The 8,335-nt window shown below is 49.8% G+C and overlaps 2 protein-coding genes across 2 annotated transcripts in view; one reads left to right on the forward strand and one right to left on the reverse strand.

Annotated features, from left to right (window-relative positions):
• Positions 1-186, reverse strand: part of Aanat (aralkylamine N-acetyltransferase) — a 20,866-nt gene extending 20,680 nt beyond the window's left edge. The window contains exon 1 of the mRNA XM_008831339.2: positions 53-186. The gene's annotated coding sequence lies outside the window, so the exon portion shown is untranslated. The remainder of the gene's footprint in view (positions 1-52) is intronic.
• Positions 7-8,335, forward strand: part of Ube2o (ubiquitin conjugating enzyme E2 O) — a gene marked incomplete at its 3' end in the record, with an annotated part of 54,826 nt that continues 46,497 nt past the window's right edge. Inside the window, 1 exon segment of the mRNA XM_008831341.3 lies at positions 7-259.

An 8,335-nucleotide genomic window follows, 5' to 3' on the forward strand; every position in this document is an offset into this window, starting at 1 on the left:
AGCCGGCTCGCAGCGCCTGCTGTTCTCGCACGACCTGGTGTCTGGCCGTTACCGCGGCTCGGTGCACTTCGGGCTGGTGCGCCTCATCCACGGCGAGGACTCGGACTCGGAGGGCGAGGAGGAGGGCCGCGGCAGCTCGGGCTGCTCGGAGGCCGGGGGCGCGGGCCACGAGGAGGGCCGGGCCAGCCCGCTGCGCCGTGGCTACGTGCGCGTCCAGTGGTACCCGGAGGGCGTCAAGCAGCATGTGAAGGAGACCAAGGTGCGGCGGGCGGGCGGGAGCGGGGACCGGGGCCGCGCTGGGGCCGCCGCAGTGGCCGCGGCGCTCCGTGCCAAGTCATTGCAGCAGCCGGGGCGCGCACGGCAGCCGGGCATCCCTGGCCTGGGACCCGGCTCCTGGGCATCCCGGCTGGAGGGGGAGGGGACTCGCGAGCGATGCTACGCAGCGGAGTGGGCCTGGGGTGATGGATGTGGATGGACGCCCGTGGGGACCTCTCCTGGGTTCTGGGGCACGCTAGGCATGACAACAGTGTGGGGTTTTGCTGACATCCCCCCCGCAAAGGAGCTTCATGCTGCATTGTGCATCGAGAAAGGAAGGCCGGACCCGGGCTGTGCAAGGGAGGGGGTAGTGGGCATTCCAAAACAAAGATAGAGGTATAAACCCAAGAACTTCACCAGACGCTGGCAGAATGCATGATGGTGAATCAGCCCAACGTCTTTTTGTTTTACCGCGCTGCCTCATTTTAATTGAGTAAAATCATAAGCAGACCTGTGGTATTAATAGTAAGTACTGGAGGAGATGGTGACAGCCGGGCTGGGTACCTTTGGACTTCTTGGAGGGAAAAAGAAATTATATAGAACCATGGATAGGGCCGAGGGACGCGTGTGAAAACAGGGTTTTCTTTAAGCTGAGGCTGTTATTAAGTAAATACCACACTCCGACGACTGTATTGGGCTGAGGCTAGTGGATGGATAGTTTTACAAAACAAAGGGTCTGTCATCATTAACCTGAAACCTTAAACTGAGGTTTGTTTGGAGGCTTGTTTTTCTGAGTGTGAATTCCTATCGGTGATGTGCACACACACCTCTGTATCTCCCAGCTCTTCCTTTCCTCCTGCCCCTCCCCTTCAGAAAACATTTCTAAGCATGAATCAGGCCTTCACTGTTGTAGGTCCCTGGGAGGTGAGAGGTCTGATTTCAGGGGAGGCTGTTAATTAGTTTTTGTAGTGCTGGGGGTTGGACCCAGGGACTTGGCACATGCTAGGCACACACTCTTTCACTGAGCTACAGCCTCAGACCTTTTTGAGATAGACTCTTGCCAGGTTGCCCACACTGGCCTGAAGTTGTGACCCTCTTGCCTCAGCATCAAGAATAACAGATGTCACACCATCTAACCCATAAGGGGAGGCGCTTTCCAGGTTAACCTGGGATTCTCCCACTGGAAGAAAAAGGCAGTAGGTGTAGTATTAGAAAAGGAGATGTGAGGATGGCATGGACAGGGAACGGCCTTGCTGCTTAGCGGAGGCTGTGATCCAGTTCCTTGAGGTAGAAGTGATTGCTGATGCCGCATCGTCTCTTGTTCTCTGAAGCGAATGTCCACAGGCACAGGGCTATACACAGGACTCCTGGCTTCCCCTCAGAAAAAGTAAATCAGGCAGCAGCTTCTCTGACTTGTAAGAAAAGTCTGAGTTTATTTGCAAAAGTATTTGGAAAATGCTTAATTTTGTAGCAGAATGCTTGTTAAAAATGACCAGTACTGTGTCAGGAAAAATGCGTGTGCACGCATACAACATGGTGTTAACACACAAAGTGGTTTTCTGTGAGTTTTTAAAAATGCCTTCCACCACTCCTCTTCTCTAAAGATCTGTGACTCTGCCCGGGCTGGGGAGGGGACCTGGCCCTGGCTAAGGCAGATGGGGCCCAGCTGGCTCCTGGGAGCTGCCATGTTTATCAGTTGTTGCTCCTGTTCATCTCGACATTGGTGGTTAGCTTTGTTTGCAGTTATGTTCCCTCTGCCTCCCCCGCCACGTGTAATTATGTAAACTTTGACTTGAACCACCTATTTTGGAGTTACATAGAAAACAGCTATAAAAGCCTTGGGTAGGTTTTGAAGTTTCCCGCTTGTGACTTGAGTGTGTTGGAACCTATCCTATGGCTCTGGTGGTATTTCCTCTGCCCTTGCAATTTCTGTAGCTTTTAGACTTCACAAAGGCCAAGGGGCATAGGAATTCCAGGGAATTGATGGAGTACGTAATGCCAGTTCCAAATGACAGGACTCTTAGCTCTGTTTTAAGGACTGCAGAGTAGCTTGGGGTGGGGGTGTTAATGTGGTTATAGCTAGCAGCTGTCTGTCAGAGTGAACTGTGGACCCAGATGACCTTGGGTGGCTGAATGCCCCTTGCTTTCCTCTTGGGTTCCCACCAAGGGGTCCTAGGACCTGGAGGTACTGTGGTTAGGGGGTCTTCTCACCTCCCTTCCTTATGGATAGCTCGTCAGTGCAGTGGAAGATCAGACCAGGCCTGGGTACTTATAGCTAGCTGATCCTGCTCCTCAAGAATCTAGTTGTAAGATCAAATTCAGTTATTGGTAGGATAATGTAGGGATAATTTTGAGAAAACCTTTTTTTTTTTTTTGAAGTTGACAGCTATTGGAATCATTTTAGTAGTATCCATTTAATATGGAGTGTCTCTTATGCCCTGGAGTATTTTTATAGTTCCTATGTTCAGTTGGAGGGTGATGAGTGAAGGCTTAACAGTCCCATTTCACTATGGAACTTGGGCTGCCTGAGATGCCTTGCTGGCCTGAAGCTCACTGTCCTCCTGCTGTAGCCTCCTGAACAGCTGGGATTTCAGAGTATGCCATCATGCCCTGCTTAATACCTGTCTCTTTCTTTGTAAAGATTTATTTTTAATTGTGTAAATGTATATCTGTGGGGGAAATGTGCATGTAAGTTCTGTTGACTAGGTAGTCAGAAAGAGGGTATTGGATCCTCTGGAGCTGGACTTCCAGACAGTTGTGAGCTGGCAGGTGTGAGTGCTTGGAACTGTGAACTCCCTCAGAAAGAGCTCTGAACCACTGACCTATCTCTCTGTCCCCAGTACCTCTTGTTTTTTGGGGGGAGTGGAGGGGCTTAGGTCTTTTCTGAGACAGAGTCTCCCTGTAGCCCTAGCTAGCCTGGAACTCACTATGTAGACCAGGCTGCACCACAAAGATGCATCTGTCTTTGCCTCCTGAGTGCTGGGATTAAAGGCATGTACCACCACACCCACCTAATACTTGTCTCTTAATGTAAGTAGTGAAAATATTTGCAAAGCAAGATGAAGAAATGCCAGCGAGCCCTGTTCTACCACCTCCATATAAATGAGCAGTAGAAATAAAGTCACTTCTTCCACAAAGCTTGGAATTTATGGTTGTGCTCCTGATGCTCCCAGCAATCAAGATGAAGTTCTTTCATTTTGGTATTCTCAGGTGAGAACAAGGGGCCAGTGCCTCCTACAAGCTCTCTTCTCCTGAGTTTCCTGACCTCTTCAACCTGGTGGTTTGTTCATTGGCTTGAAACGTCTCACCAGTCGTCTGGAGGCTCGTGCCTTCCCCATCGCTGGTTCCTCATCCTTTGAGTAAAGCCAGAGGTTGACAGCCCCCTAAGCTGTCCTGACTGGACAGGGTAGTCTTTCTTGCTGCTGTCGTGCTTGGACAGAGTAGTCCAGTGAGAAAGCTGGCAAGACGGCCGTCTGTCAGGTCAAGCTTCCTTTGCCTGTTTTGCTTACTCCCTCTTTCCCTTTATCACTTTTTTTTGGATAGGTTTCCTGTAGTCCAGGCCACAAACTTAACTTTGTAGCTGAGGACAACCCTGAACTTCTGATCCGCCTCCTCCACCTCTCAGATGCTAGGCTTGCAGGCCGATGTGAGTGCCACACCAACTGTCGCTTTCCCAGCTCTTGTGCCTCCTGAGTTGCTACAACACTTAGGGTCTCCCAGGTTTGAGATACAGTGTCTGAATTCAAGCTGTCTGTGATGCCCCTGCCTTTGTGAGGCCATGTGTGGGATGTGTGAAGCATCCCTCATGACAGGTCCCTCAGGAATTGGCTTTGCAGTTTATTTTTGGTTCCTACTTAGGCCAGCATTTCCATAGGGAAAGCTATTTAGGTGTGGCGCCACAGCTCTACAAGTCTGTCTCACTCATTCAGGTGTGGGCCCATTAAAAGCTATTGTTCTTAGTGATGTAGCAGGAAGAAGTTATGTAAAGTTAACCAAGATGCAGGACTGAGTGCTTCTAAATTGCATTTTATTCTGATAGGATCACAGCTTGGAGACTCCTAACAGCTGTCCTGTGATTTTTATTCTTTGTCCTTTGGTTTTTCCCCTGCAAACTCCTAGACCTCAGGGTCTCAGTCCTGCCTCTGTGTGGTAATTGCCTGACTCAAGGGCACTTTGACCAGATGAGGGGTGTGTGTTTATATTGCAATTGGAAGTCAAAACCCTTGGGTCTCTTCTGACTGGCACCTGTTCTGATTGGCCTTGGCTAAGTCATTGCTTCATCTTCTCTGCAGTGCAAGCCAAGGTCTGCCTTTCTAGCCCCTAATATGTGCCCCCACAGAGGAAAGGAAGCATAGCCTGAGCATGCTTAGGAAGGCCACTTGGTTGTTAGCAGGCACCTATCCTGGTGTGGATTGGGCAGAGCCAGCCGTGGCCCTTCAGGACATCGCCTTACCGGGTCACAGGGTGGAAAACACAAGGCACAGCTATGGGGCTTGATTCAGTGGCGTGGCGTGGGTAATGGCAATCGGTCTGACTGTGGTAAGTCTCTTCCAGCAGTTCTCGGGGGCCTAGTGTCTTTGTAACTTTATAAGAAATTCAGTAATACACACTTGATCCAGTGGCGTGGGGTGGGTAATGGCAATCGGTCTGACTGTGGTAAGTCTCTTCCAGCAGTTCTCAGGGGCCTAGTGTCTTTGTAACTTTATAAGAAATTCAGTAATACACACTTGATCCAGTGGCGTGGGGTGGGTAATGGCAATCGGTCTGACTGTGGTAAGTCTCTTCCAGCAGTTCTCAGGGGCCTAGTGTCTTTGTAACTTTATAAGAAATTCAGTAATACACACTTAAAGTGAAACCTGCCAACCTCCAGGAGTGGAGAGAGCCGATCTATACACATCCAGGTGAACTTGTGTGTGGTTTCCCGCATCTAGAAGGCCTCTTCTGAAACTCCCAGGAGTTAAGTAAGCAAGTGAATGACTGCAAGGGTGGTAGAGGACCATTTTTGTTTGAAGGTTACAGATCAAACCTGTGCTATTTACTATGTACCAGACACTCTGAGTGCTTTACTTAGTGCTCACAAGCCTATGAGTGAGGTGCAGTTATTATCTCCGTTATTTCAGAGGAGAAAGTGAGGAACAGCAAGGTTTAATAACTTGCCCGGCATCACATTGCTGATATGTAGAGGAACCCAAATAATTTCAAGCTGAAGGAAATGTCACTTGTTCTCACCAAGGTTCAGGTTCATCTGTCCTTGCAGTACCTGGCTGAGTGCCGGATCAAACAGGAGTCACGAATGGGGGTTTCACTGACTATTGAATGCCTTAGTGGAATGGGGGTAGCCCAGGTGAATGGGGAGGCAGATGAAGAGGTAGGAGCAAGTGGAGTTGCATAGTGGGCTGGGGGGCGGGGGAGCGCTGTGTAGCCCTGTGTGCTGCTGAACACAAGTCTTCCCTGACCCCCAGCCATTCTCAGAACTGGCAAAAGCACATTGTATGTCTGAGGAACCTCTGAATTCCCCAGGACGTTGAATGAACACAGTGCCAGCCAGACTCAGCCCAGCACCGAGTCCCACCTTCACCTCTGGGAGCTAGCAGGCGGGCAGACACCTGGTAATTGGCTCCTTCTCCCACCTCGCCTCCTCCCGCCCTCTTAAAACCATCAACGCTGAGAACTCCAACTTGACCTGCTGTCCTCTCTGCTGCTGCCATGCCAACTCCTTCTGGAACGCCTGGAACGCTGAGTCATGAATCAGGGTCAGGACGATTCCTTGTAGAGGCCAAGTTCAGCCTAGGTGCCCTCTTCCCTCCCTCTCCCTCCCTCTGTTGCTGTGTTCTGCGACTTTTGGCTTCAGGACACTGAAGGCCTTTTGTATTCTCCGTCTCACTGAGGTCCTTGCATTTTTCTTCATTTTCCTGTTAGTCAAGAGGAGCTTTCTCTCTTTTAGTGTTTTATACACTGTTGGGCCTCATGGAATCTACTGGAACCTGTTTGGGGTCAGCACTTTTAAAAGGGGTGTGGTTATCACGTGTAATGTGAATTACCACCAGAACACTGCTGACCATGTGCTTGGTGTCAGCTGCCCTGGTGGCCCCCTCGGAGTGGGAGCCAGGGCAATTGCTGTGGGTTTTCACCTGGCACAGCGTGATCTGAGATCCTGTTCCGGTCCCTAGAAGCGTTGGGAATTTCCCTGCCCAGTATCTAGCCTGTTTCTGGGTGGGGGAGGACTGCTAATTGCGATTGATGATCAAAATGGGGAAAGCTGCACTTAGAAATGTTTATAAAGAGCTTTGCAGCTTACAAGGTACTGTACCTCTCCTTACCCAGTAGGAGTTTGTGCTTTTAACTGCAGCCCCTTCTGGAGGCTCTGCCTGCTGGGCTGGCTTTAAAGAGGAGGAGGAGATGGTGGTGCCACTGTAGTCACAAGAGCACAGCTCTCCCTGAGTCCTGGTGTCCATTCAGAATCCTCTGCCCCACATCTCAGCCAGCCCCCTGGTGTCTGTTAGGAACCACCTGACCTGTGTGGACACAGACTGGGAAGCGCCAAGTGTTTACTGGAATTTTTTTTTTTGAATCACATTAATGGCTGGCTGAACCTATCTGCTCCAAGGTTATGTGACTTTCTGCTCAGGGTAACTGTGTTAAATGAAGTCTTAGTCACTTGTGTCCAGGTTGCCCAGAGTCCTATCATGTTTTTTCAGGGGAGGATAGTTCAGCCCACGTTTCTATGATGTAAACATTGTGGGTAAATGATATGCCACACACCAAGATTGAGCCAGCAGCACACAGGGAATGGCAGTCCTTCAGGGGTTAATCTGGTTGGTTATGTGCTGGGGCATTTTCAGTTTGTTTGCCTGTTTTGAAAGATGAGCAGCAGCATTTACTGTTCTGCAACTGGGTCAGGGCCTGAGACACTTGCCGTGTCATTTTTGGTTCAACCTGATAACATAGCTATATCTGGGAAACAGTCTGACTATGGCAATTTAAAGGTTTAAAAAAAACACCTAGATCCTGAGTCATGCTGGGGTGAGGGAGCCAGTCAGTCCTACCCAGCCAACTCTGACAGAGAGATTTCCTGCAGGCTCTCTCTAAGAGCGTCCTTCATTTGCATAGTGCCAGTGAGAGCCAGGCCTTCTGCCTGTCTCCGTGGGAGCCACTCCAGTGCACAGGACTGGTGAGGCCACTTTGCCTGGCCTTAGCCGGATGCATTTTCTGTCCTCCCCAGGACAGGTGGGAAATTTACAGACACAAGTATGTGTCTTGTAAGGTTTCAGAGAGCGTTGAGGGTGGTATATGCAACCCTGGAAGCATTCTGCATTTGTTTGATGACTTGAGGGATTTTGAGGGCCCTGAAGGTTGATGACAGACAAGGAAGAAAGCCTCTCTTCCTGCTTTTGGGGCATCCCAGTCCTGTGCTGGTGGAATTGGATGTCTGCCTCCATTTCCTCATGACCTCTCACCTTTGGCCTTCCATCTGGCCTTACTCTGGATGTGATGGCTCCCCAAAGGTTATGGGTGCCCCAGTGCCCAGGGAATTCCTGGTCACTACATCTGCAGACACTGTTGCAGGCCTTGTCTTCCTTTGACCTGTTGGCCTAGAACTCACAGAGATCCACCTGCCTCTGCCTCCCGAGTGCTGGGACTTAAAGGTGTGGGCCACCACACCCAGTGCCTTCATATATATTTTTGAATACACACACACACACACACATATATATACACACCACAATATTTTATATATATATATATATTTTGGTCTTTTTGAGACAGGGTCTCCCTGTAGCCCCAGCTGGCCTGGAATTCACTGTGTAGACCAGGCTGTCCTTGAATTCAGAGAGATCTGCCTGCCTCTACCTCCCAAGTGCTTGGCACCTTTTTTATATTTTTATATTTATTTTATGTGTGCATGTGTGTGGGCACATGTATGCTACAGCACCTACATGGAGGTCAGGACAACTCTCTGGAGTTGGTTCTCTCTTCCCACCATGTGGGTTCTAGAGATCGAAGCAAGTTGCTTTTGCCTGCTGAGCCATCTTGCTAGTTTGACAGTGACCTCTCATTACATGTGTTTGTTTATTTATTT

This window comes from Nannospalax galili, unplaced genomic scaffold (assembly GCF_000622305.1).
Source record: "Nannospalax galili isolate Female #2095 unplaced genomic scaffold, S.galili_v1.0 scaffold634, whole genome shotgun sequence".
Taxonomy (NCBI): Eukaryota; Metazoa; Chordata; class Mammalia; order Rodentia; family Spalacidae; genus Nannospalax; species Nannospalax galili.